The 27,392-nt window shown below is 43.7% G+C and overlaps 2 long non-coding RNA genes across 5 annotated transcripts; one reads left to right on the top strand and one right to left on the bottom strand.

Moving 5' to 3' along the window:
* Positions 1-1,606: 1,606 nt before the first annotated feature.
* LOC117244025 lies at positions 1,607-19,033 on the bottom strand. Of its 4 annotated transcripts, none has more exons than XR_004496337.1 (8): positions 18,952-19,033; positions 18,472-18,587; positions 16,196-16,283; positions 15,146-15,347; positions 6,541-7,701; positions 4,818-5,060; positions 4,321-4,543; positions 2,297-2,408 (listed from the first exon to the last, which is right to left on the bottom strand). It is a non-coding gene; the product is annotated as an uncharacterized LOC117244025 (long non-coding RNA). The 4 variants fall into 4 exon arrangements; XR_004496338.1 differs by having other exon boundaries at positions 4,818-5,053; XR_004496336.1 differs by lacking the exon at positions 2,297-2,408 and adding an exon at positions 1,607-2,288 and having other exon boundaries at positions 4,818-7,701.
* LOC107201199 lies at positions 15,362-19,160 on the top strand. The gene is made up of 2 exons (XR_004496339.1): positions 15,362-16,272; positions 18,483-19,160. It is a non-coding gene; the product is annotated as an uncharacterized LOC107201199 (long non-coding RNA).
* The last annotated feature ends 8,232 nt before the right edge of the window (positions 19,161-27,392 follow it).

Below are 27,392 nucleotides of genomic sequence, written 5' to 3'. Positions count from 1 at the left end.
TTTGAACTGTTAAATCACACCATGGTCCCCCAATTCAGCAAGATGCTTAAGCACTGAATCTGAGCTTTAATGCCAAATAAACAAGTGTATCGTACTGTTTTGCCATTTAGGCTGCTGTACAAATGGAAATAAAATGCATGTAGCTTAATGTGTTCATTAAACATTCGGTGTAAGCACACAAAATTACAATCTTAGTATTGTATAATGAAATCATAACTGCTGCCTGCAATAATCTCAGCATAAATCTTCCTGCTTTCCCAAGGAAGCAGTGTCAGACTTCTCTGAAATCTGCTCTATAAAAGCAATTAAGTCATGAAAAAACAAACAAGAAAGGTCAGTCAGGACTGAGTCCTCAGCAGAGAAACATTATTATGCTCCTAGAAGTCCGATTTTTATTTGTGTTCCCATCTCAGGATTCATTCCTGTACCATCTCTTCATTCCAGTGTGCTCCTTTGGCCGCTGATTGGAAGATCTTGCGATACTCAGCATCATTACTTGTTATGACTTCATTCCTGTCTATTGGTGTGTGTAGGTTTATGGCTCTTTGCCAGCCTCTTGAAGTTGCAATCCAAACCTTCAATTTCTCATGGTATGAAAGCCAGAAAAGTCTAGATAGCATTCAGAATGCCAAAAAACATCTGATGTTGGCTTTCTTCATATATCAGATGATGCACTGTCAGCAGTGTTTACAAAGGCTGGGCACCAAGAAACCCACACCAGTCATGGACTGGTCTTTTTACAGCCCCTACTGAAATATCTTGCTGACTTCTGCTTCTTGCTAAAAATGGGAGAAAACTTTCTTTTCAGCTCATTAACAAGCACAAGTCTTCATTAATGACTATGTGACATACCCAACCAATCTTTTTGCCCATCCCTGCCTGGTGGGTCAGGCAGACTATAGCGCTGATGGTTTGCATTCACCCTCTGGGCCTTGCTGTCCCTTGGCAGAAGTCAGTATCACTCGCCCAGCAAGGTGCACACCACCATAGCTATTGAGAGCAGAGGTACAAAACCTGGCTTAGGATGGGTGGGTACTCCAAATTTCAGTGGCAACAGGTTGAGCCCCATCCATGCTCTCTGAAGCAGCCTGAGGAGTGCCCAGCCCAGCATTTGGCACCAGTGCCAGCCTTAGTGCCACCCCAGAAGGTGGAAGAGTTCTAGCTAGGACTAGACGTAAAGCTGTGCTTACCAGAGCATTTAAGCATGCTCAGAGAAGCACAGGTGAGTGCTGTCTGTTCCCTTTGCTTTCCTCTTCAGCTTCATCAGCTGCCTTAGTTTAAGGCCAAACGCTCACACCTCAATGGCCCTGAGCACCTAGCAGACAGGAGAGCGTGACTCTTGCTCACATGCTGAGGTGTCAGCAAGCAGACACAACAGCAGGGTAGGAGTGAGGCAGAAACGCTGCCGTGTTGGAGAAATGCTCACTGACTGCTTTGTGCCCAGAAAGTGGCACTGAGTTTAGCAGTGAGTGGCTAGAGCAGAGGGAGAAAAAGCCTCAGGCAGGAAAAGTAGAGGAGGAAGAGTATGGAAGAAACATTTAGACCATTCCTGTTACCAGTTGTAAAGGCAGCAAAACTTACAAGTCATCAAATTAATCTAACCAAGCGCTTTCTCCTTCCCCGACAGTTTGCCGCTTGTTCTAGCACATGCTTTTAAACTACAAGCCTTTGTACATGCCCTGCCCATGGTTTTCTGAGATAATCAAAGTTCTTTTCAGGAGGGGATACAGGAAGGCTTGGAAGCTGGACAGTGAGGGAGGCTGTAAACACAGCAGGGCAGCCTGCAAGCCTCTCTCCAGTAGAGCGAGGTGCCAGAAAGGGGATCTGGGTGCCTTCACTTCATGAGGATATTGCTCACACAGAGCATGCAGTGACTGGCACCTTTGCTACCTCCTCTAGAGAAAGGTGAACCCATGAGTTCCCAGGCCTCCAGGAAATGAGTCCCCAGGGCCTGCGACAGGGCCAGGAACAGACCCAATTCCCATCTTCCTTGAGCATTACTGTGATACAGCAGAAAGCCTGCTCTGTGGATCTGTACCAGGCCAACAAGCAAAGACTCATTTCCCTGCCCCTGGTGTCCTCTGTTTCCTTTCATTTTGCAAGTCAGGAACAAGGCAACATTTGGCCCCAAGTGTGGAAGGCAGGAGAAATGCAATAATGACTTCACAAGAAATACTGGACAAGCGGCTGAACAAGTCCCATTGCCTCACATGCCTGCTGTACATGAAGATGAGTAGCTTTTGGTCAACTTCTTATTTACATAAACAGTCACATAAGACTGGTCTGACCTAAAAAAAGATGAAATAAAATGTCACAACTTACACAGTTGCAGGACTTGCGTTAACTAGGACAAAAGTGCATGACCCTCCTGCAGTAGATGGTAAGGGTGGAACAGGAAAGCTGATGTTCTGTCAGGAATAGCACAGAGAAACATTTATTTCAAAATAAACAGGTAATTCTTTAGCCTCTAAAGCCAGTATATTGCTTCCCTTCCTGCCAAGGATGACTGAGTAAGGAATTATTCTTAGATGTGTGACTGAGAGTAAAAACAATCATAACCCCTCTTCAAACTTTAAGAAAAAGTGTACCTAATGTTTTATTTAAACAGGTCTTTGCAAAATTTATCAAAACTATTCCAAGAATGTATCAACAAATTACTCCACCACCCTTAACACCAGGGAGAGGCGACATCTGTCATGTTGTCTGTGACCAGTTCTCAAAGTTCAGTAGGTGGTTCTGGCCCTGCCCTGCCTTACTGTCACCCATGGCAATTTTGCCTCTAACCCATGCTGCAAGAGCTCGGTTTAATATTTATACAGCAATATATATATTCTTGTGTGAGACCCATGGGACTGTGAATCTGGTCTGACTCTGGTCATATCCCCTGCATGACACCTGGCAAGCCCCAGAAACCCCTCCTAAATTTACCTGCTATCAAAAAGGAGCACTGCAACCATCAGGGAAGGAAGGTTTGAGGCACAAGGACTTGACCTCAGCCACCCCAGCACTTCCACAGTACAATCTGTCATCAGACAGGGAGGTGTCTCTGGATCACTTTGGGGGCTCAGGTACTTTCAAAGATACCTATGCAAGGGTATGTATGCTGTAGCAAATGTGGGAGAAATGCTGCTCCCCTAGATTATTAAGTACTTTAGATTTGTAAGTTAGGCCTGTAAGTAAGTCACCATTGTGATATAGTAAATCCTGTATGAATCCTTTGCTAATTGTTTAACTTAATTTCTAAGTGAAGTTAAGGTGCTGTTCAGTTTAAGTGTTAAGTGCTGTTGGGCCTTCAGGCCTATTCCCTTTTATCCTTACCTCTGGACTTTTATTTGCTTTTCCTCAGTGTGCCTTAACCATCTACAAAGTACTAGATTTAACCTTGCCAATGAACTTTGTTGTGCCGTTGCTTTTATATTAAACCTGTTTTTACTGATACCTTTGCCAGTGGTTCTTTAAGTGATCTTACAACACTCATTCATGATACTGGGCAAGGAACTCCCCAAATAAAAAGACACTTTTTTGTTTAGGTGGCTGCTTGCTCCTCCACACGTGCCCACACAAACTGCCCACAGGGAACACATCTTCCCCATAAGCATCTCAGTTAGAGGTTAGCTTAATTTTTGTTAGGCTGGCTCTACATGAGAAAAAGTCTCTTCTCCTGTAGATTGCTGAGTAGATTGCTTGAGCAAGTAGGTTCAGTTGAAGTTCAGATTAGCATCCAGACTAAATTAACAAGCCTTTTTGGTTGGCCTATTATTACTTCTTAAGCTGTGAGACCACATGAATTTCTACACCTGTGGCTGAATAAGTAACCTGTAAACATGCACATGTAGGGGTTTGACAGTAAGCATCTACTGTGACTCTGTCTTGGCCCTGATTTACTGGGAAAACCACTTATTCTTTGATTTCTTTTACAGGTCAGATTCTCTGTACGTCATTACAGAGAATGTTATTTACAGACAGTTGTTATCATGTTTACTTTGATCCTAGAGATACTCAGTTGGAAAGAAGTATGAGGAATTTAGGGGGCATAATTACTAGAATTCCTTATAGCTGCCAATCTGGCTCCATCGTGAAAACTCCATTAAGTGTATTGGAGAAAACCTCAGGAAAGACACAAAGAATTTAGGCATTACTTACCTTATTAATCTGTCTAAAAGCATTGCTCCAAGGAGGAGGTCGAGTATAATTTCAATTGTTTTACAGCCACTGCAGTTAAATACCTTCAATTAAATCTCTATGACTGTATAGCATCATAATAATACCTTATATCTGAAGGGTACTTAAGCAAAAGGCCTTAATAATTTTATAAATCACCTTTCAAAGATTAAGAAGCTGGTCTTCAAGCTGCCTCCCGAGACAGGACTAGACTTCAGAATACCTATTTTGCAGAGCACAACCAAAGCATTCAGCTTCTCTTCCTCCAGTTATGATGTCCAAGTAAAAGCCCTGAAGGACTCCCACAACAGGAGCTCTTCTCACACTGTTCTGTGTTAGCAGCCTCCACAGCCTGGTGCTTTATATCCTGACTCCTCTCGGGCTGCAGAGAAATTAAACACTGGAAATTCTGATGCATACAAAATGGATTTAGGCACTAACTGTCAGGAACAGTGCTATAGCATAGAAGAAAAGCTACAGAAATAATAAGCTTGCTTGTGATAAATATATTATAGCTGTATGACAGCAAACATGCCCTACAAAACACAGAATATGCCAAGGGCTTTAATGAGATGCATTATTGTCAAGATTAGTTTTAAATGCAGCATGTGCCCCATAACTGATTACCACAAACCCTGGCATGTTGTACAAGATACCTCATTTACAGATAGTGCAACAGATGAATGAATGGCTTCTGAGATGACTCAGGCTCCAGCTGTGAGCTGCTGTGACCTCTCCTCATGGATGCTGTGGATATGCCCCACTCAGCTTGGATAACTGGTCTCTTCGAGGCAGGGGGCAGGTTTCAGTGCTGTCTTTGATCTTTGTCCTTCCCATCATATCACCTGCTGTCCTCAGGTCCCACAGCCCACCAGAGGGAGAACTGAAGAGCCTGTGATCTCAAAGAAACCACAAAATAATTCTGCTGTGACAGCTGATGTTGCACACACTTCTGCGCTGGTAAAATGACACCTCAGCCTGCTGCTTCTGTGCAAGCAGTGATGGGATTACTTAAGAGACAGAAAATATAATACAAATAAAGCAGCTCGTTTGCTCTGTGCCTTCATTTTAACTCTTCTTTGTTTCAGCCTGGAGGACTTTTGCCAGTTTCTCTATCAAACCCTCTAAGGCAGCAGAGGGCTCAAGAGAGGGGCAGGGATGTATCAGCCTGATGCTGCAAGCCCAGTGTCACTATCACTATCCCTTTGTTGAGAATGTTGAGTGTCCTCGTGTACTGCTCCACTCTGAAATCAGCAGATTACAAATTTGGAAAAAAATTGTTCAGTTACATTTCTAAACCTACTTTTCTGGATTTGGCCCTTCCTCTCATGTCCAAACTAAGGCAAATTTGAAGCTTTGCATGTTGCATAGACTATCTGTGTCCTGACCTCTCCACACATGCTACTTTGGTATTTATATGAGGAGGGTCCAAAACTGCTTCAGCCATCTGATGGTGGCTTTTCAAGGACCCCGAATGCAAGGCTGCTTTGTGCTTGTAAGGGTCACAAAAGTCCACCAACACATGCAACTAGACCAATTGCATGGTGTATTTGGACTGGACCATGGCTCATTCCCTCACCTGGATGCTTGGGGAAAGGGGAGTTTCTGCATGCACTCTGTGCATCAACATCACACCCCCACACCCCCCCACAAATGCCAGGTATGTTATTTTATGTTATTTTATAATGACTTCAGTATCTACCACTCCCTATCTCCAACACCCCATGAACAAGCAGGACGGCACGTTGTGAGCAGACCTGTTTACTAAGCACACAGGAATTTCCAGGATTTGGTCTCAGACAGGCCAGAGGTTTGCTCCAGTATATCCAGAGACTGCTGTTATGGTGTTATTGTGTGCAGAGTTCTCAGCATTTCATGGGTCACTGTAAATGGCATTTAGGGTTGCTAATCCTTTTAAACTCCTGCACTGGTTCTTTTCATTAGGTTACTATACCCAGCAATTACATATGCAGGGCAATGAAAAGCTCAGCTTTTCTCTCTCCTCTGGCTCAAATTCTCAATACTTTGGGAAAACAGAAACAACCCACTGTGTAGAGGCTGTCACCTTAATTTTGTAGATTTTGTCACTAAAAGGCAGCTTTTTGCATGAAAATGTTAACACAAGGATAGCCAAATGCTCGTCCAGCCAGTATCTTACACAGCAGTTGCAGATACCTGGATAGGAAGAAGACAAGCAGAGATACTTTCTTTGCATAATCTCTCAAACTCAGTTTGGGGCTCTGAAACTTCCAGAGTCCAAAGTAAATTCTTTACGTTTGGGCTTCCCACTTCCTCCTGTGTTTCCCCAGTTGTTTATTTTTTGGACTCATATACTAGATGCTAGAGGTTTACAACATGTGGTAGTGGAATGCAATTTACCAAGGCACCATATGAAACAAACCCTCCTCTTGCTTCTTGTGAGCATCCCAAAACATCTTGTTGGGGGTGACCACTTAGAGACCTTTTTTCCAGCTGTGTTTCCACGCCCTCCAAACACCACTATCCTGCAGATTACTGCAGACTTGCAGTGGTTAAGGAGCTGCCAGGGAGCCATTGTCACAGGGTATTCACCTAGAATAATCTCACAAGTGGGAACAGATAAAACGTAAAAGTGAAGGAGAGAAAAGACAGGTGTAGCCTGGAGCTTCATGCTTCTTTTTGAAGAGCTTATCACTAGAGATGAACACTAAGGGAATGAACACCCCACCATCTTTTGTTTTCATCCCGATGGCTCTAGGCTTCTGAGGACACCAGAACTGACTGAACCCTCCTGACATTAGCATTTCCATAGTATACCTAAGTGCCAAGTGCTGGATGCAGGTGACAGAACAATGCAGCCTCTGAGGGCTCCTTGCTGCACAGATTTTAGCAGCACGGGTGAAGCATCACCACGGATGGCTCTGCTGCTTGCAGCTCTGGAGCATCAGAGCATGGTGCAGACATAACTGCCCTGCCCTGCCTGCTGTACACCCCTGTGGGTGAGGGTCTGCAGAGACCCAGAGTCCCCAGGCAGGTGCAGAGGATTTATTTATTTTATTTATTTATTATAATTATTTATTATTAACCCCTTTATTGCAAAAACCAGGCCCTTATAAGCAGTTAGCCCATTAGCAGTTACACAGTTTTAAAGCATAACAGACGTAATTCAACCAGCCTGCACATAGTGTGAACATGCAATGGTTATATAACTGGTTTTTCTACCTCTTACTCAGCTGAGTCTCTGTCCCATAGTCTTTTTCTACTTCGCTGAAGTAACAGGCCTGAGCCATAATTTTACAAGGCCTTCCTTTTTTAGAGTTTTACTTATCAGTAACACACCCCAGAGAGTTTTCCACTCCGTTGCATTCCCAGGAGCTGCAGCAACACCATTACCCTTTATTTCCTATGGAGTCTCCTGAAAATATCTGTAGGGATTTTGAGAGCGACGGGATCACAGGGAGATGTCTTAAAACATGATGATCTATTCTTCTTCTTCTACAGACTCATGAAGGAGTGAGAGCATCTTCACCATACTCACCAGCTGTTTGTGGTCAGTGGTCACTACAAGTCACAAGGTTTTTTAAAGGTTAATTAGCCAATAAATTAATGCCACAAAAGAATGTTTTTACTTTTACACCAATACTTAATTATTTTGTTTTATACATCTTTGCCTCAGTGCAGACTTTCTTAACCAACCATGCAATGACACACAAGACTACTTGTTATACCTTGAACTTCACATTACCTTTAGAACTATTTCTATATCTTAATTTTAAAACCTTAAAACTTTCTACAACCTAACAATGTCTTTCTATTTAAACTCACACTCTTACTTATAATCTTAAATCCAGAAGCCTTTTCCAAGGCCTCAGGTCAAACTCTGTGCCCATGTCTATCTCTGAACTTGCATGCACAAGATTTTGAGAGCTTTCTGTGCTTGGAATTCTCACAATATCTCCCAACTTTCTTAGTCCTATCACCCAGCATTGCCCCCACAGTCACATGTACAACATATACTATAGTGCAAGGTGTCTGTCACACACCAGCAGGATGACAAGGCAGAGACTTCATTTTCTCATGGCTGCAGTGGAAATGACTGTATGACATGTAGAAACAGGTTTTCTGCATGTGAATGGCAAGAACAAACATGGTTATCAGAGCTGCCAGCCCTTGTATGAGCTGGACTCTGCTGGATGCCTTTTTACTTATGTTTGTTTCCAAGCTGACAGTGAAGAAAACAGTCCAAAAGAAATGCTGCCACAACAGGCTGGAATCTGGCACACTTGGTATGTGCTGGGCCCAGCTGGGGTTTCTGGTGCAGAACTGTCTGGGCTGAGTCAGCAATTTTGCACTCCTGATGTGCCTGAGGCCAGGAGTGTGTTCCCCTACCTGAAAGAACAATATAGATCCCTGTATGTCTGGAGGTTAAGGCCAGAGCTTGGCTGGCATGAAGAAGGTGCATGCTCTCCTGGCAATGCAGCCCTAAGGCATGATGTCTGCAGGAGCCAGAGGGAAATGCAATGCTTTTACAGAGGCTGGTCAAGTGATTTATACAAAAGCCACCAGCAGAATATACAGGGTCCTTGGGTTCACCTTCATCTTCTCCTGAATTCTTAGGCAAAAATCACTCATTCAGATCCAATTTCTTCAACTGTAGGTGAGAAAAAATCACAGTGAAGGCTCAGCGATCACCTGTTTTTCTTTTCGAGTTTCCCCCTCTCCAAATTGGTAAGAGGTAGTTTGTGCATCACCAGTGCCCTTGCCACAGTATTTGAAGGATTTCCTGGCAGACAGCAAAGAACACACAAGGACAGAAGTAACTGACAGCAAAGGAGATAAACAAAACCCTCTGAGGCTGGTGGAGCAGTGGAACATGTAATTGCAGGGAAAGGATCTTCCCTTTGCCCTTGATAGTCACCCATGGGCGAAAAAAGAAATCCTCAAACCCAGCACTGCCTAAAGTGACTCTTCCCTAAAGTACACCACCTTTCCCAGGGCTGGCCACTTCAACTCCTTTCCTTCATCCTGGTAGGGCTTGAATATGGCATTAAAATGATTGAGATGGGGCAGAGAGAACAAAACACAGTGAGAAGGAGGTGCAGGGGGAAGTAATACTGGGCTGGAGGATCAAGTTTGCTGAGAAAAGCAGCCAAGAATAATCCTATAGAATGTTTGTCTCATTTTTCCTGTACTAGTAAGAACACAGGGCACATTCAAGCGTGCAGCTCCTACTATATTACTTTAACTTCTCCAGTCTGAGTCAACACCACAACTCGGTAATGCAAGCATCCTAGTGACTTGTTCCCATTACCTGGAGTCACCAAGGGACTACTTGCACAAAAAGGCACCCAGCTGCAGTGCAGTGTTACTGCTTTGCTGCCACATATTGCTAATGCTTCTCATCTCAGGTGAGTCAGTCAACGCTGAGGACCTGTTGGATTGATGAACAGGCAAAGCCACATAAATCCTACAAAAACAGCTACCCTAAGATGTCATACACTTCTTCCCCTCACCTTGCCACATCCCAGTCTTTCTGCAGCTGCAGGGGTCTGAGCACTAACCATCACATCTGAAGATAACCGACATAATTTAATATATTGTCTCTGCTTGTTGGGAAGCCTCAGCCCGATCACACCCTTAACTTCACTGTGAAGTTTTCAGATTGGACAAGGGAACAGAACTACCACTAACCTGCCCTATTTGAGATCATCACCTCCACCCTTCCCACCACCTACACAGACACTTTTCCTCAGGAAGCAATTACATTGCCAATCACTTTAACAAAAGTTATTCAGCATCTGAATTGGCCTTCAACAAGGCCAGCATCAGACAGGCACATTCATTACGGGCTCACCCATGAATACCAACCCCTCCTTAGCCCACATGAAAGCCCAGTCTTTTGGGAGTTGTTTGCAGCATTCTCTCCACAGAGCTCTCCAAACAATGTGCTCATAGTACAACTCACATTGATCAAACAGGTTAGCCATTAAGCAACCTCTTCACTGTCAAGCTTCACACACAAGCTTCCTTTCCTCTCTTAAGATGTAAAAGACCTTCCTTTAAGGTATGAAGCCTAAATAAACTCAGCTACACGTGTTATTACACACATGATGGGAACTGCTGCCTGGCTGAAGGCTGTTCTGGACCAAGGAATGAAGTAAAAAAAGAGCTGGCATGGCTCAGGGCATGGCCAACATGTCTCAAATCCTATGTCCCAACAGGGAAAACAAATCCTTTCATGCTTCATGACTTAGAATTTTCATTTTATACCCTGAAGTTTTTTAAACCTCATTTTCTTGGAACCAAGGCTTAGGCTGTGCCTTGTCTTATGTGTATGTCTGCATATCCCTACAGACTTTTCAAGTTATTGGCCAGCTTCAGCAACATTTGACAGATTAAAATCTAAAGTTTTCACAGCTTTTGTGGAAATAGACTTCTGAATAAAATACTAGAAACTGGAGTCAGTTGCAGTGTGAGATCACCCCGTATTAGTTATCAGTGAGTAGACTTTACAAAGGGCCCTTATAAGCGCTGAAAAACTTCTTTCAGATGTTGTGAAAATACAGTAATTCAGTGACTTGAATATTAGCTACCCAAGGGTATGGCCAGCCTTGAGCTGAACATCTGTAAGAGATCAGTCCTTCATTCTGGCATTCAAAAAGTTCTTGTTCGAGTTCTTACAGACCTTGACTCTCATCCTGCTCCCTAACTCTATAGATTCAGCTCTTCTAGTCCTTCTCACTGACTTCCTTCTGTGTTCCAATACCATTTTTTGTGAACTCTGTGATAACTAGGTGCCTAGATGGGTCTGAATGTGGCATGAAAATAAACTCCCTGATGAATAATGCATCTCTCAAACTCTTACCTTCCCTCCCTTGAGAGTGAAAGGTTGTCACATTTGTTTTTGCCTTTACATTCTGCCAGCTGAAGAAAACTGCTGGCATCTACACCTTGTGCAGACTCTTGGAGAGGCCAGATTTGCAAATTCATGCTCCTTATGCCTGCATCATCATTACAAGGTGGTAGCTTTTTCTGTGAGCAGCACAAACAGTGGATCTCTCTTCTGCAAAAGTTTGCTAAGCAGAGGAATGGTCATTTAATTTTTGTCCTGATTTTCAAGCAAAGAGTGTGGTTCAAAGAATAGGAATATTTTTGCACATCAGCAAAATTAATGAGACAAGACAAGACATCTTGTCAGTGAAATGTGAGGGCAAATTCTGTTGTGAAGTGTCCAAACTCTTAAGATTTTTGTAAGCCCTTAGCTCTTGCAGAAACACAGTTCCTACTCAGGTCACTGAGAATTTCTACCTGAGCACAGATTGAATGAAATGAATAGGTTTCAGACACAGCTCCAGGAGGTTCAAACCCTTATTTCAGAACTTGTTTTTTTCTAGTACGCGCAATAGAAGTTGCAAGTGACTCTTTTTGGGCACTTTCTTATATTTTTCCTTTTCTATAAATAGGGAGCCTATGGAACAAGATGAAAAGTGACCACCTCTTAACCCAGGGACAGGAATAGTCCAAAGGGTTGCCATACAAGTTTTTCTAATCTCCACCCTGCCAGGATAATGTACTGCCCACTGTGAAGCTACCTCTGGGCTAAAAGAGCCGTGCAGCCCCCATGCTGATTTGGGAGTTTGGCCTTTCTGCTGTGGCTGCCAAAAGTGACATGAGTTAGTGCTAGGTTTGCTTTCTATTAACAGCTGTGCTGAGATCATGAGGTTTCTTAAGCTCTCAGTGTCCGACTGAAAACTTTCAGTCAGCAGTGCTGTTTTCTGATGGAATCACACTGGTGACCTAGAGGTGAAAGATGATTTCATCTGTGTTTCCACTGAAACAACTCCATGGCTCAGAGTTCATTCTAATCCATAAGTACTGTGAAAGCTGTCCTAGAAATGAATATGAACGTGTGTGGTTGCATCTATACACAGCAGTGTGCCTTTGAGCATCTGCACTTGAATGCAAAGATCTGAACTACTCAGAGTGAGTGATTTAGACATTTGTAATCATGGCACAGCCTGCGTTTATTAAGGATACTCATTAATGAACTTTGAAGTATACTTAAAATGCATAGAAGTGGAGTTGAGATGTGGCAGGTTCAATTTCAAATTCATGGCTGGAATCCCTTAAAAGGGCCATAACAGAAATACTGGGGATCCATAAAGTCTTCCATTATTCTGATGGAAAGCAAAAAGTTCTAAAAGGCACATGGCAGTCATATAAGGAGTTCTGACTGAATCTCTCTGCCCACTAAACACAGGTCTAGGCTAACTCCATGAAGTAGTTGAACGGAGCTCAGAACCCAGCTGTTCATATGGAAGGTAACAGGTAACAATTCTATCTACTATGCCCACAAATAAGTATAATGGAATATGCTGAGTTAGAAGGCATACATCAGGATCAAGTCCAACTACTGGTCCTGCACAGAATATCACAAGAATCACAGCATGTGTGTGACAACATTGTCCAAATGCTTCTTGAAGTCTGTCAGGCTGATACTGCGACCACTTCCCTGGGGAGCCTGTTCCAGTGCTCAATCACCCTTTGGGTAAAAAAAACCTTTTTCCTGGTACCTAACCTAAACCTTCTCTGACACAGCTTCATGCTGTTAGAGATAGATTTTTTTGCTAAAATTATTGAAAAAGTCCCTACAATAATTTTTCAGTACATCTCAGTGTATTTCATGAGCTCTCTAAAAACACCAGTGAGACAGTTTCTGATGCCTTCTTCTTTCTCCTGGTTTCCCAACACTAAAATTGGAGATGGGCCCAAGTCTTGGTTTAGATCCAGACATGGTTTACAGGTTAGCTTTGGCCCAAATCTACAGATGCATCCTCCTAAATATTTTAACTCAGGTCAGGCATGTGCTTTTGAAGCAAGTCTCCTGGTCCTGGCTACTGCCTGTTATAAGTTTATGTTGCAAAGAGGTCTCAGGGCACGTGAGACCCCTCTCAGATGGAACTTGGCAGTAGGATGAGTTCCCACTGTCAGTGGGAATGGGTCCCTGCCTAATGTGAAGCAGAGGCATCAGGATGTCTAATGTGATCACTGGATCCTCAGCACCAGTGGTTCAGGCCAGCAGACCCACTCAGGCCCTGCAATACAGTCTGATGGAGACAAGACATAGATGACCTAGCATAGAAACCTCTGAGCAGAAAATAGGTGCAAAGCATGTTGCTCTGTGGGGGTTACACTCCTTCTTAAAATGTGTGTGTTCCTATTGAAACAGAGAGCAGGATGTCAGCACAAATGACTCCTGCTGCATTTCCTGGGCTTGATTATGACGGTGTGTTTGGGTAAAAAATAACTCAAGCAGAGGTGGGTTTGGAAGGCACAAAGCACTGGGTGTGGTAGCAGATGTCAAAACTGTCAGTACAGTGGCAAAAATGTGTGTGTGCTCTGCCTTGGGAGCCCAAGGGACCCTTGAGAAAAGAGCCTGCCTACAGAGCAAGGCCCCCTCAGGCATGTCCCCCAGGCACTCAGGGGACTGCTCCTGTAGCTAAGGGACAGCTGGCAGTAGGGCAGGGCAGCTTGAGACTGCCTTCTCGGAGCACAGCCAGTACCTCCCAGCTTGTCTGTAGGGTGACACTGCTGCCAGGAGCCTGCTCTGACTCCTCTCCTACCAGTGGTTTAAACTCCAGCAAGGAAACACTTTCTGACCCTTTGTGAAAATGTGATTTAATCTGAACTCTTCCAGTGGGCTGTAGTTTGCTAAACACACAAGGCAGATTAAGCCTGTTAAGGTTCTTGTTTACTAAAGATGATTAACAATGGCTTTAGAAGTTGTATGTAAACTGTGGTTTAGCAAGACTGGAATAAATATATAGGCAATATTTTCCCACCTTAGATTTAGCTATGATACAGGAAATAAGGAGGCCATAAAAGCATTGGAGATGGGAAGATTAAGAAGTAAACTCTGGGTTTTCTGTCAGCTGTGTTTATCATGACAGTCTTATCACAAATGACCAGTAGATTAATTTGTTGCTTCATACATGATAATATAACCATATCTAGTTCAAAGTTACTTAATATGATCAGTAACACTGGCTACTACCTTTACAGCTGTAGAGTATTTGAAATTAAAAGCAGCCACACTTTCCAGAGACATTAGAATGATTTTGTCTTAGTGATGAGATAGGAAGAAATTAAATTATAGGAGAGGCTTTGGCTCACATTGGATCAAATCCTTCTCAGGAATAAATGTCCATCCATATTGAAACTTTTACCTGCAGGTGCCCTGAGATCGTCTCTGAAACAATCTCTAAAATTTGTTGGGTAGGATTTCTCTCCTAGTAGGCTGCCCACCTACACATATCCTGTATCACAGATCTTCAGTTTTGAAACGGAATGTTTTGCCTCTGTAGCTTGTTATCCACATAATCACACAATTATTGATTTCTGTGTCACTGTTGCCCATGATTTCTGCATGCCATTAGCTCTGTTGCATTGCTCTGTGCTCATTGCATTCCATGTTTACCTGTATAAGTAAAATTCTTCTCTTCCACTGCAAGTTCCCAGTTTCTCTGCAGAGGGTTTCTCCCAGTGTCACAGTTGCCAGCTCATGGTTAGGGGTCAAGAGGCATCAGAGCTTAACTTTCATCATATGCTAATAAAAGCGCTGCCTTTGGCCGAGTGCCTACCTGCTGCAGCTGAGCCTCTGCTGAAATGAATGCAAGACACTCCTGGTTTAAATAAAGCCCTGGGCACTTCTGCAGTGCACACCAATACAGTTCTGCTAGTGCCCAGGAGGGCAAGGCAGCCCTGCCAGCTCCTTTGAGCCCTTTACACCCTAGTGGATCAGTGTAATGAGCAAGCTGAGTCTCTCTTCACTTGCAGCGCACTACAGAGCAGATGACAAGATGGACTCGTTAGCTCTTTCAAATTAAAATGCCAACAAATACTTGACATGAACCATCCTTTCTCACAATACATGTGAACTTGCAGGAAAAAATAAACCAAAAAACCCCACAGCCTGTCTATGTTCCTTAGCCATCTTAATACAGACCTGCTGTCTGATGCCCCATTTGCTCCAGTGTGGCTGCAGTGCATACCAACCAAAGGATTTTTCTTGGACAAAGATATGGTATCCTCCTCAGCAGTGGAAATGAGGATAGCAATAACTCTTCTTCAGTTATTCAAGGTGAAAAACAAACGAGACACAAAAGTGACAGCAGTGACAGCTGTCTCTCTTAAGGTCCTGAAAATTGCTGCAAAGAAAAGAATGAGTGAAAAATTAAAGGCTGATGGATGGTTTGGGGCACCAACATGGGGCACTTAATCCTGAAGGAGAGACATCTTCTATGTCATACTTGACCAACACACACACACACAAACCCCAGCAAGCCTCAGAGGCACTGCAGGCTTGGCAGATGTCTTGGGTGGCTTTGCAGTCCCTGACACTCCTCTCCCTATGCACTTGGGAATCCTGCCAGCACCAGACACTATTTGATACACGCTGAGGGTGACAGCAAAGGTGTGTCATGAGGGAGGCAGAGTTTGTCACCCTTACCATGAGGGTGACACTTAGAGAGGTGCAGGCTACCCTACACAAAGGGATTACACCATTTCAGGCTCCCCAGGGCAATAAGGCTGTGCACAGACCAGATCACCTCGGCTTAAGTGAGGCTACTCCAGCACCGCCCTGCAGGGCTGATTTTCCCTGAGATTGAATGTCCCTGCAACCACGTCATGAAAACAAATCTCATCTGAATGCTGACCTGCCCTGAAAGATATTTATGAGACTTGTGTAATTAAACGTTCATAACTTCAGCTGAAACACAGAGATGAAAATGCAAGATGTAATTATGAAGCATTATTATGGTGACAGTGTGGCTAAAACTGAAGTGATCCAAGAGGGACAGCTCTCCAGCCTTGCACCTTTTTGTCAAGATCTTGCACTCCATAAGGATTAGGAGCTGAGAAACTGGGGGGCTAAGCTTGATGTGTGTTGCCTTATTTCTTATGTGGCCAGCAGCACCGCTGAGCATGGCAAGCGGGACCCTCTCCCTCTGTGTTCCAGGACATGAGGACTTCCAGTGACAAGGCATTTACTCACCAAGAACCATTAAGAGTGAAGGAAATCTCTGGAGAACTTGCCTGCTCACTGTGTGAATCACGGTTTTCATTAGCTTTGTAAGTAACAGCTGAAATACAAGATGAAGACCAGAGCAGAGCCTTATCAGTTAAAGTGTCATCCATGGTTATGAGACACACACTGTTCTCATTTGGGCTTCTCTCTCCTCTTGGCATCCCAAACTGCTAGTAAAAAAAAAAAGCTTTGAGAGCAGGAGCAGGACTTGCTCAAAGGACCCTTAGCAGAGTGTGTTGGAGTAGGAGGATTAAGAGCAATTTTTCCTTGTCTGAGGGTGGAAACACAGCTCAGAGCAGTATGCCCAAGGCACCTCTTGAATATTTGGGGGTGGAATTGTCTGTACCTCTCCATTACTTCACTCTGGACAGATTTTAATTGCAGTTACAAAAGTAAAGCAAAGTGAAGCTGAGTGTTGGTATCTCATCCTGCTCCACAGGAGGAGACACTGCCTCTGCTCCCAGCTCCTTCACATACTCCTCCCTAGGAAAGCATCAGCACAGCTCTGTGGGTACTGAGGATGGTGAAGAACCCAGCCACATCTAGCTGCATCTGCACCAGGAAACGAAGCAGGGCATGAGCATTGACTCTAGCTTCTGAGTGTCCACACCACCACATTTTGAGCATGCTGACTGACATGATTTTGGCCCGTGACAGCTAGTCCCCACAGGACAGCAGATGGGGAGAACATAAGATGGGGGGAATGAAATCCTGTTTTGAGGACTGAGAAAATTCAGCCGCACAAGCAATGAACTGAAATACCTCAGTTTGCCTCAGAATTTAAAAATGGTCTCTGGGGCAGGTTATTTATTTGTATAGAGAGCTGCTGGGAGCCTGAGCACAGAGACTGTGGCCAGAGCAGGACTGGAGCACAGACTAGTCTCTTATCTATACAAAATGTTCTGGTGGAGCTGGAAGGAGCCTTTAATCTCATTTTGCTTTCCCTTCCGTGGGTAAACCCAAGATAGGATGCTCAAGGGCTGTCACTGTTGCCATTGGTTTCAAGTGTCCATCCTGTGGCACTGCTCCCATAAGGTCTGCATAAAACACGGGGCTCCTGCAAGCAATTGACACCCCCCCCCCCTTTCTTCACAATAGCTGTGATGGGTGGGAAAACAAAGTCCTGGCTGAGAGGGCATCAGCCACGGAGCAGGTGGCATGAACATCCTTCCCCATCCAGCAACCTGCTAGGTGGCTCTGAGTTCCTGGGGTATTGCTTTTCTGTCAAGACAAGCTGAAGAGTTAATCTGGCAGGTAGACCCAGCTTGAATTGCATGATCTGAATTCAGATTGAGTAAGTGTAATTAGATGATGAGTACCTCATGGCAGGGCGTGCCCTAGTTTCAGTCAAAGGTGGAACATTATTAAGTACCATTTACATCCAGAGAAACACCCACTTTTGAAATCGCTGATGCCAGTAACACATGCTTTGCATTTAACTCACTCAGTGAAATGGGAAGTCAGCGGCAGAACACAGAGTTTCTAATTTGCTTGCTGCCAGCACAGTGATTAATGAGTTTCAAAACACCCCATCAGCCAATTTTGATGGATACTAACCCTTTAATAGGAATCTCAGGCTAGATCCTTGTTTCTCAGATTTAGTGCCCAGACCAGTTAGACCAAAAATTATTTTCTCTCTGGGAGAAAGAGCAAGCTTCTCCAAGATAAGCAACTCAGGATTTTTGTTTCATAGAGACCAGCTGCAGGAGCAGGGACGCAGTACATTTTGTGCTCCTTGCCTATCAACACGTAATTAGGAACAATCACTCTGCACTACAGGCCACCCTTTCTTCGGGTGGGTGGAGGAAAAGCTGGGGGCAAAAAAACCTCTAAACCTCAATTTAAGAAGCATGCTAAGGCAGCGAGCCCAAAATGTACACTTTCACAAAATGGATGTGTTGTAGTATATTATTAATAATAAAAACAATTCTGATCCATCTGCAATATTACAAGAGTTTATGGTGATTTAAAATGAGGCAGAGATTTATCTTCCCCTCATGAAACCATTGGGGAAGAGAATGGTGAAGTAATTGCACCTCACTTGTTAGTATGCTAATATTTAATTTAACCCAGACAGTAAATATAAAATGAGCAAAGAGAATTATGTTCCCCAGAGTGAACAAGAACAGGTGGAAAAAACATTTTGGGGGTTGCCTGTATTTGCATATCCTCTGTTTAAAATTTTGGGCAAAAATTAACTTGTGTGCAACTTGAAAAATAAGAGTGTTTCTCTCTTCCATTACCTGTTGCACAGCCACAGCAGTTGGCAGTGCAGGAGCCTCTCCAGCATCCAGATGAAGAAGAGTGTGAGAAGCCAGTCCCAGCCACTGCACAGGAGAAGATGCAAGAAGTCCTGCAGCTGACATGCATTGAATAATTATTCTAACAGAAGAATAATGTGCAAAAAATTTTGATCAAATTACTTTTTATTACAGTGAAGTGGAGCACAGAAGCTGGGGCACAATGAGATTTCCACACAAGATCAGATCATCTGTCCACCCATCCCAGATGTCTGCCTCTGGCCATAACAGCAATAGCTTTAAGCCAAGTGTTCTGCTGCTCACTTAGGGCCCTGTATTGAATTATGCTCATTTACAGATCCCCAGAGGAGCTTAGTGTCTGCCTTTGGCAATAAGAGAGGAAAGAAAGAATGAACTGCTGCTGAGTTTCCAGTCCTGGGCAGGAGCAAACCCATCTCCTGCAACAAAGCCCCATTCTCTTACCCTCCAAATGGTTCCTGCTCCAGGTTTTGCCAGGAGACCCACCACTCCTCAGCAGCACCACCACAGAAGCAGTAGGACCATTTGTGAAATGTTTGAAACAAATACTCCTGCCCCAGTTTCGTGCCCCAGATCCATGTGAGTGTGGATCACTTCCAACTCCTGCAATGACACATCTTGTTTATCTAATATAAAATCACTAGCTGCAGAGCCATCCTGTGTGACTGTCTACTTTCCTATAATGTCAGAGCACCCTGAAAACTTGCTCTTGTCCCCTGGATGAGTGGCACAGGAGGGACACTTGGTGCATGTGGCTGGGGAAAGCATTTGTCCCAGGTAGTATTGCTGCTGTCTCCTCTACACCTTACTCATACTGAGGGGAGAACTGCAACAGAGGGGGTGTCTGTCACCAATTTCTTATTCTTCCAGCCTGGCTCAAGGGGGCTGCCTCTCATTAAAGAAATACTGAGAGTGTGGAATGTGAGTTATAAGAGTAAGGAAAGAAAAGGTGTAGTACCACCATGTGGGTGATGCCCCATCTCTTCCACCTACTTCACCCCACTGCAGGGCTTTGGAGGCTTCAGGTTGCCTCCAGGAGCAGGGAGTGGAGCAGAGAGCAAGAGGTGGTGACAGCAGAATAGCCAAGGTCTGCCTAAACTAAAGTCTGGGAAACTTCTGCATTAGGAAATCACTCTGGTCTCTATTGTAGAGCTTCCAATAAATACCCCCCCGTCTCCATGTCAGGTTGTGGAGCATGTCTGTAATTCCTGCTGATTTCATCCACAATGAGCCTCTCACAAATCTGTGCTTTCACAGGGCAGCTGGCACCTGGGACTGGTGCTGCACATGGGTCTGTGGCAGCAAAGACCTGTGCAAGGGCTGTTAATCTGCAGGATCTTTGTCAGAGCTTCTTCAGACCCATTGGAACACCAAGTATCATTGCAGCAGCTACCACAGACCTGTCCATGGCCTGCACTGAGAGCACCTGCAAGTGCAAAAGATGAAGCCTTCCCCTGGCAGCTCAAAAGTTAAACTTTGCTGCAGTGACCAACAGTGGCGACACACTTTTACACTCCAATGGGCTTTTTGTCTGTAATACAAATTGGGTACGTTTGTGGTGGGAGAGCACATGTGCAGGTCTTGCTGCTGCAGCCAGGTCCTGCCACCGAGACAGCTGGAGACAGGAACAAGAAATCTCCCTTCTTGGGTACAGGTCCTTCTGGCCATTGACATCATTTGTCCCCAGAGTGTCCTTGCAAGCTCCTGAGTGTGGGTGGGACTTCATGGAAATTGGAAGGTGGAAACTTTCCAAGCTATAGACCAAACTGCTGCCTAAGGACAAGGAAAAAGTAAGGATGGAAAAGGACACTTCCTTGGTCATGATGTTGTCCAAGCCAATGCACTTCTCTGAACTTCACATAGTGACAGGAAATGTCATGTGCTCTCCCCAGGAGCTGCTCAGCTTTGCTCAGCCCTCTCCCAGCTTGGGTGTCATCCTCAAGCAGGTATTGCAGATGCTGAGGAAGGACAGAAGCTTCCATTCCCTTGCTCCCAGCAGCCATGAGGATACAGGGACAAAAGTCATCTGGAGTTGTTTGGTACAACGTTGACTTGACAGTTCCAGCTTAGGAACTCTGCTCTTCCAGGTGAACAGCACCCTTTGGAGACAGGTGCTGGCTGGGAGCACCTTGCCACAGCTCTGTGACTGGTCACCCTCCTTCCAAACTCCGTCCCAGCACCAACTCCTGGAATTTTCCTTTGGTAAGTGGGAGGACACTCTCCTAATGGCACATCAATGCTCTTCTTAGCATCAATGCCCTTAGCAGGGCAGGCAGTGCTAACTCCTTTTTTTCTCAAGCCTCTTCACAGGCCTTCTGCTGTCTCCCAGCTGAAGGTGGATGTCAAAGGCACACAGGTTTGGGCCTGTGCAGTGAATTTGTGTCATACCACCTGAGAACAGGCCTTGTCGTGCCTGGCCTCACCCTACAGCTTTCCTCCAGTGCTCCAGCAAGCCAAGCTACTGAGGCAGCTCACCCAAAGCCCAGCGCCTGCAGAGTCTTTGGACTCTTGCTGCTGTATGTGTGGAAAAATCAACCTACACACTCCAGCTCAGCAGCAGCACAGCTGCTATGAAGTACAGACCATTTAAAAGCAGAGCATTTATTTCCTGCAAGGGTCTCCTGCCCATCACCTGCTCACAGCTAGACTGCTCTTCACTCCCCTCTTCCCCTCAAGCCCGTAGCACTGTGGCGTGATAAAACTATGAATGGGCTGAATGGAAGGGATGTTAAAACTAATGGAAAAGAAGCTGATTTTTCCTGGCAGTATTCAATTCTCAGCTCTGGCAGAGAGCAAGGAACAATAATTATTTGAGCCACTGAGATTCAGATAGGCAGTACAGAGCCTTGTGAGAATCAGGAATCTAACAGCATTTACAATAACAGGTAAACAAGAGGAAGATGCATTGAGCTCCACCTGCCTAAAAATCTGTCCAGGAAAGATGACAAAGTTCACCTTTTCTCAGGATCTGCTGGAATGGATGTCAGTGCCGATGGACTGGGCTACCTTTAATGTGCTCTTCATGCAATCAACATTTTTTTCCCTGGGTCACGAATTCTTTCTTACTAATGGATCAATCAGCCCAGGTTGATCATATGCCATGTCAGCTTTGTTTAGGGTTGTTGTCAGAAGTCATAAATCACAGCCCAAATTTAGTTAATTCTCACAGCTAACAGCATTTTTCTGTCCTTCAATGGACATAGTAACAGCTGAGCCATCTGCACAAAGTATGTCAAAATACCTTTTCTCCTCTATACAAAAAGATCAGTGTTCTCTTTTTAGCAAGAGTCTGTGAAGATTAAATAGTCAAATAATTTGCTAGTCAAGGTGAATTTCAAGAATGTCTCTGTCAGTAGTCCCAACCCAAATAGAGATTGCTCTTCTCAGTATACCCCTAACAAGAAAACCCATGTGAAAAATATATTTTGGTTCTTATCCAAGAGCAATAAGGCACATTTCCCTTCCAACACAGGTAGCAAAAACTCCTTTTGGCTCAGTGATTTGAGTTGGCATTTTACACTTCTGCTTACCAGTTTCTATAGATTTCTCCATTTGTACATTTATAAAGCAATTATATGTAGTAGATAATCACTACAAGGAACTTCAAAATTTGCTGTTTATGACCACAACAATTGCTTCCTGGTGGATACTTGGGCCCACCTTTAAAGTCTAGCCTGGTTAAGCACCTTAAGCTGAAAACAGTACTCTTCTGCTTGCTCCCATTTGTCCTATAAGGAACACATATCCCCTGATCTAATTACATCTAACCCCTTTTTAAAGATAAAACTGCTACAGGACATTTCCAAAGTACTGAGGCTGTCAGCCAGAGTCTGGATGTTCCTGATACATGGAAACCTAATATGGGAGGATATGTTTCAACAAAAATAGTAGCTTTTGCAAGATAGTACTTTTCCCAAAGTTTCACCTTCTGTGTCAAGTAGCTGAAACATCCAGCTCTCTGTGGACCATAGGCACTGTCTGTTTTTCCACTGCTTTTTTTTGCACAGTCCTCAAAGTCCTGGCCCACAATTATGATAACAAAATTTAAATCGTGGACCTATGTTTAAATAAGAGATAGATTTTATACAGGGAGGTAAATACTCATGGACAAAGCTAGACTGGAAGAAGTGAGTAGATGGTGCAGTGGTGCCCAGTGGGGCGGTGGCACAGCTGGGCTGGGGGTAGGAGGGTCACTGGTGACACACTGTGAAGGACACAGTAAATAAGTGACACAGGCCAGCAACAAGTAAGAGCTGAAGTCCCTCCCAACCAGAAAGTAGACTGAAAGAGAAAGGATAAACTAATTATTTCCTCACAGAATATTATTCAAGAATCATTCAAAATATCACTTTACCTTAGATCTTAGAGGTTCTTCCACAGGTTCTCTCCGCAACTAAGGCTTATATTGAACATTGCAACAGTAAAACACTTCTATAGTTATAGACCTATAGTTTTATAGGTTATATAACCTTTCTGTTTCTTAGCCAGATAACTCCAGATTGCTTTTTCCTGTCAAAAGGCTTGTAAAAATCTGGCTCTAAGTTAGATTTGAGTACAATCATTGTCCCAAAACACTTCTTTTAAACTTGAGGTAATAAGCAACATGTCACGAATGGGAAAAAGTATCTTGCTTGTAAAAGCATAATACACCTTTAATATGTCCTCTAAAACGCAGTAAAGAGACTTTTCCTTACACACAAAATAGTGGTAAAGCAATGCTATTCCTGTGATTAGGCTGAAATAATCCCAGGATAAGTGTATTCCTAAACATGGTACTTGCCATTCATCTTAAACCCCATTGATTGTTGCTTCCAGACATACTGTTGTTTCTATCTGGCATACATCAAAGCAAGTGACACCCACATGAACTCGAAAAGCCATTAAAATCCCACACAGTTTCCCTTCAAAGAGCATTTATAGAAATAGCAGGATCTATAAGCCATTAGAGAAAGACAAGAATAGATTCTCTTAGAATTGTTTTTCATCCTTTTCACTTGTCAACCTCAGAGTCTTGCAGGATGCTTAAAAAGGTGCAGAAACAGTGCTTAATGAATCATCTGAAAAAAGGTATAAATGTTGTTTACTATGAACCTTTGAGAGATTTTTAGCTGATTCTTCTGAACATCAGTATAACTTTTGTATGTAAATAAATTTGTTATTTACATTGTTGGCATATTATTGTTGGCAAAATCAGAAAACAAAGCCGAACACGTGTTACTTTGCACCGGCTGTTTATCTCAATACAACGGGGTGAAACTGAAAATCCTCAGTAATGTGTCTGAGAGGATGTTTCTACATTGTGTGGCTTTGCTGGGAACTTGCTCACCAGCCATGATCTGGTTCCCAGTCATCTGTCTCCGGTCATCCTGCCCCAAGGAGAGGTATGGTCCACAACACTCTGTCCTCATCCTCCACCAAAATACAGCTGCTTGAGCTGAAATGGTTTCAAAAGCCCCTTCAACTTGAAAGGAGGGCAGACTTATGTTTTCTTCTGCAGTTCTTCTGCATGGGAGGTACTTTGCTAAATTTATCAGCTAGCAAGGTAACTGTTAAAATAAAATCAATGAAATGCCACAAATACTTTCTAAACTTTACAGAGAACTCCATGTGGTTTTGAACTTCTGACCTTGACACAGTGAGCTCCTTGGGGCCAACTTCTTAGCCTGAAATAAAGCCCAGTCCATTGTAAACAAAAGAAAAAAAGCAAAGCCTGAAGTTGTTCTTCATTCCTTAGATAGTCATTCCCCTATCAGCCTCTGTAGGAATGAGTCAGTGAGCACCATGAGCTAGGTATAAGGAAGCCCCAAAAAAACTTGCTCCTCTTTCCTCACACCAGGAGCCTTTCAGACCTGATCATTCATTTCAAAACCAGGAAAAGAGCATTAATCAGGCAATTAGCAGTCCTCGGGCACATCTGCCGCATACACATCGTCGATAGCCCAGGTTAACCCCAGGGCAGCCGGTCATGGGACTTCATTGAAGCTGGCAGGGTGAGGAATGCTTAGGCAGCATATTGACTCCAAATAGAGCTGACTGAAACAGTTTGGTAGAAATGTTTATTCACCTAAAAAAGAAACCGTTTCAGATGAAAGAGAACTGTTTACAAGTGAAGACAAATTTGTTAAAGTTTCACGCACACCTCCTAGTTTTCCCTCCTGTGGAAAGCTTTGGGAAACTAAGGGAAATTGTTCAGTTATCTTATGAAACAAGATTTGCTAAATACCACTGACCCACATTCATTTTGCAAGAATAAAAACTGCCCTGCATGAAAGAAAACATTTTGTTTTGGGCTGGACAAAGTGTTTCATTGAATCTTAAACACATTTTGCACAAGGCCCCTTTCTGTGACAAACCTAAAGCATTTTTGTGCTGACTTGACACAAAATTGCTAAATTTTTTGCACTGTTCCAAGGATCTGGAATTCTATCTAGCAACCAGGAAACATTGAAATAATTATTACTTTTGAGATGGCTTGGAGCTACTTCTCATACTTCAAGAAATCCCCTTGTAATAAAAACTGCTGCCAGGCAAAATTCATCAGGCTGCATTAGGAGAACTTGGGATGAATTTTGAGTATGCACGGGTCAGATTTCAAGTTCAATCTGACAAGCCTGTGGCTGTAAACTAGCAGGAACTGTCAGCTTTGAATATATTTCCATTTGGGCTGTACAGAGTGTTGGGTCCTGTTATTCAGACACAGATTGGCAGAGCTGAAGTCACAAGGACTGAGATTTGATTTAAAACCTGAAGTTAGTTTTCACATTTCCCCAAACTGAACCCCCTGTGATATGGCCTCATAGAAATAAATACCTTAAATGTTTCTCCCTAAAGAGAGAAAACTCCATTGAAATAAGGCCTCTCAGGATGACACTTCTATCATTTAGTTCCTCTTTTATATCTAGGTCATATTAAAATACACATCTACATCATTTTGAAAACATCTCAACCTCCCTCTGGGCAGCATCACTGATTTGAGTGGCACCTCTAGGTATAAACCACAAAACACTCTTTGTGAGATGATGGCTACACAGACACATTGTGAAAGGTCTGAAAATGGTCCAGAACACTGTCAACATTTTCATTTTCAGAAGCTTCCTTCAGCCATTGGTCTTGCTTCTACTTTCCTAGTGCAGACTAACATCCTACAGAAACAACGAAGATTGTGCAGATTATGTAAAATTAAGGAAAAAGACCTAGGTACACATGTGGGAAAAAACCCAAAGTATGTGTTGCCCTGCTCAGCACAGCTCAGCAAATAGCTGATTTTTCAGATTCATAATTGAAAAAAAAACAAAAAGGAGAAAATGACTTCAACTGATAGCATATGGAAAAAGTTCAGGGATTTTTGTCAAGTAAAATTTAAAAAATTACTTTATTAACACTGGAAAATTTGTTTACTTTTGTTATGGGCAAAAGCTATATAAACCTTTGTTTGATTTAATCCTTTTAAAATATAATCATTAAAATGGAATTAGTTTCTAAATTAAAACTGTACTCCAGAATGAACATCAGAATCTTTAATTAAAAAATACCAGAAGGAAATTCATCAATTTTTTCCCCCTAGTTCTATCTAAAATAAACTGGCTTGTTGTTTTGTTGCTGTTGCTGTTGTTGCTTTTTGTTGTTTTTCCCCCCCTCCCTAAATTCACAATAATTGAAAAATGGCTTTTGTGTATGTTTAAAAACAATAAATACCCTCTATGCTAAATTTTCTTTGATTTTTTAAATACATTTCATCAAATCGTTGTGGCTAATTTTAAGTGTCCTCACCAGGCATTCAGATATGTTTGATTTATTTATTTTACCGTAAAGGTTTCAGATGTCCTAAGGGCCAAGCTGAACTGTCTATGGACTGTCGTAAATTATGGGTCAGATGGAAAACGGCAAGATAACAAATACCTTTTATTTCACAGAGAAGAGAAATACAGAATACATCCCACAGAGGAGCAAAGATCCCAGACAGGGTGTTCCTGCTGAGCAGGACCTCCACACGTGTGGTGACACGGACTGGACCTGAGGGACCCATGGCAGCAGAAGCTACCAAGGCCACCCAAAAGTTCTCAGGGGAGAAGTGTGACACCTGTCCCTGCACCTGCACAGCATTTTCCCCACCTGCAAGGAGCGGCACAGGCAGACAGGGTGGTGTTGGGGATGGCAGAGGAGCTTGGCACCACCTGGTGCTGCACCTGTGGTAGGACAGAAGCCACCTCAGGCTCTCTTGTCACAGCCCAGCCGCAAAGATTTTTCACTCTTCTTTCCAAGCTTCGTGGGTGCAGGATTTTCCTAGGATGGCATGAGGTTTCTCCAGAGACTTAGCCTCGTATTTACCCATCCAACAGCGTGGGATGATGGGAAGCATTGCCGGCCAGGATGAAAGAAGGGATTAGTGTCCCATGGCTGGATGCTGGGACTGCTGCCAGAGGTGGAGCTCCACCAGCCAGTTGGCTGAAGCTTGCAGCTCCCTCCCAGCCCAAAGGGGCAATTCTGTGTATGGGGACGGACCCCAGAGGGGCCACCATTCCAGCGAATGTTGAGTTCACTCTGCGGTGTAGGAGAGCTGGTTCCTCCCCTCAAGCCTTGCCTGGCTGCTCTGCAGCTGAGTCCTGCTGCTGCTGGAGGCTACAGACACCCCATGGCTTCCTTGGGTGGGATTGCCATACTTTGTCACAGGCACTGGCCCCTTGTACAGACACAGGGACTCGTGGCTTACAGGCATGAGGTTGGGCTGACGTGTGTGAGTCGGTGCTCAGCTCCCAAGGTAAAAAGCTCTAGGTGTCTGAAATCACGAAATTCACAGCACACGGTGTTTGCAAAGTGACATTGCGACTATCTGCCCACAGCATCCATTTTCAGATATTTGCAGAGGTTGAACAAATCCAGAAATT

The sequence above is a fragment of the Parus major genome, chromosome 3 (assembly GCF_001522545.3).
Source record: "Parus major isolate Abel chromosome 3, Parus_major1.1, whole genome shotgun sequence".
In the NCBI taxonomy this organism is placed as follows: Eukaryota; Metazoa; Chordata; class Aves; order Passeriformes; family Paridae; genus Parus; species Parus major.
Note: the sequence above shows the minus strand (reverse complement) of the source record. Positions and strands in the feature narration are given on the sequence as shown.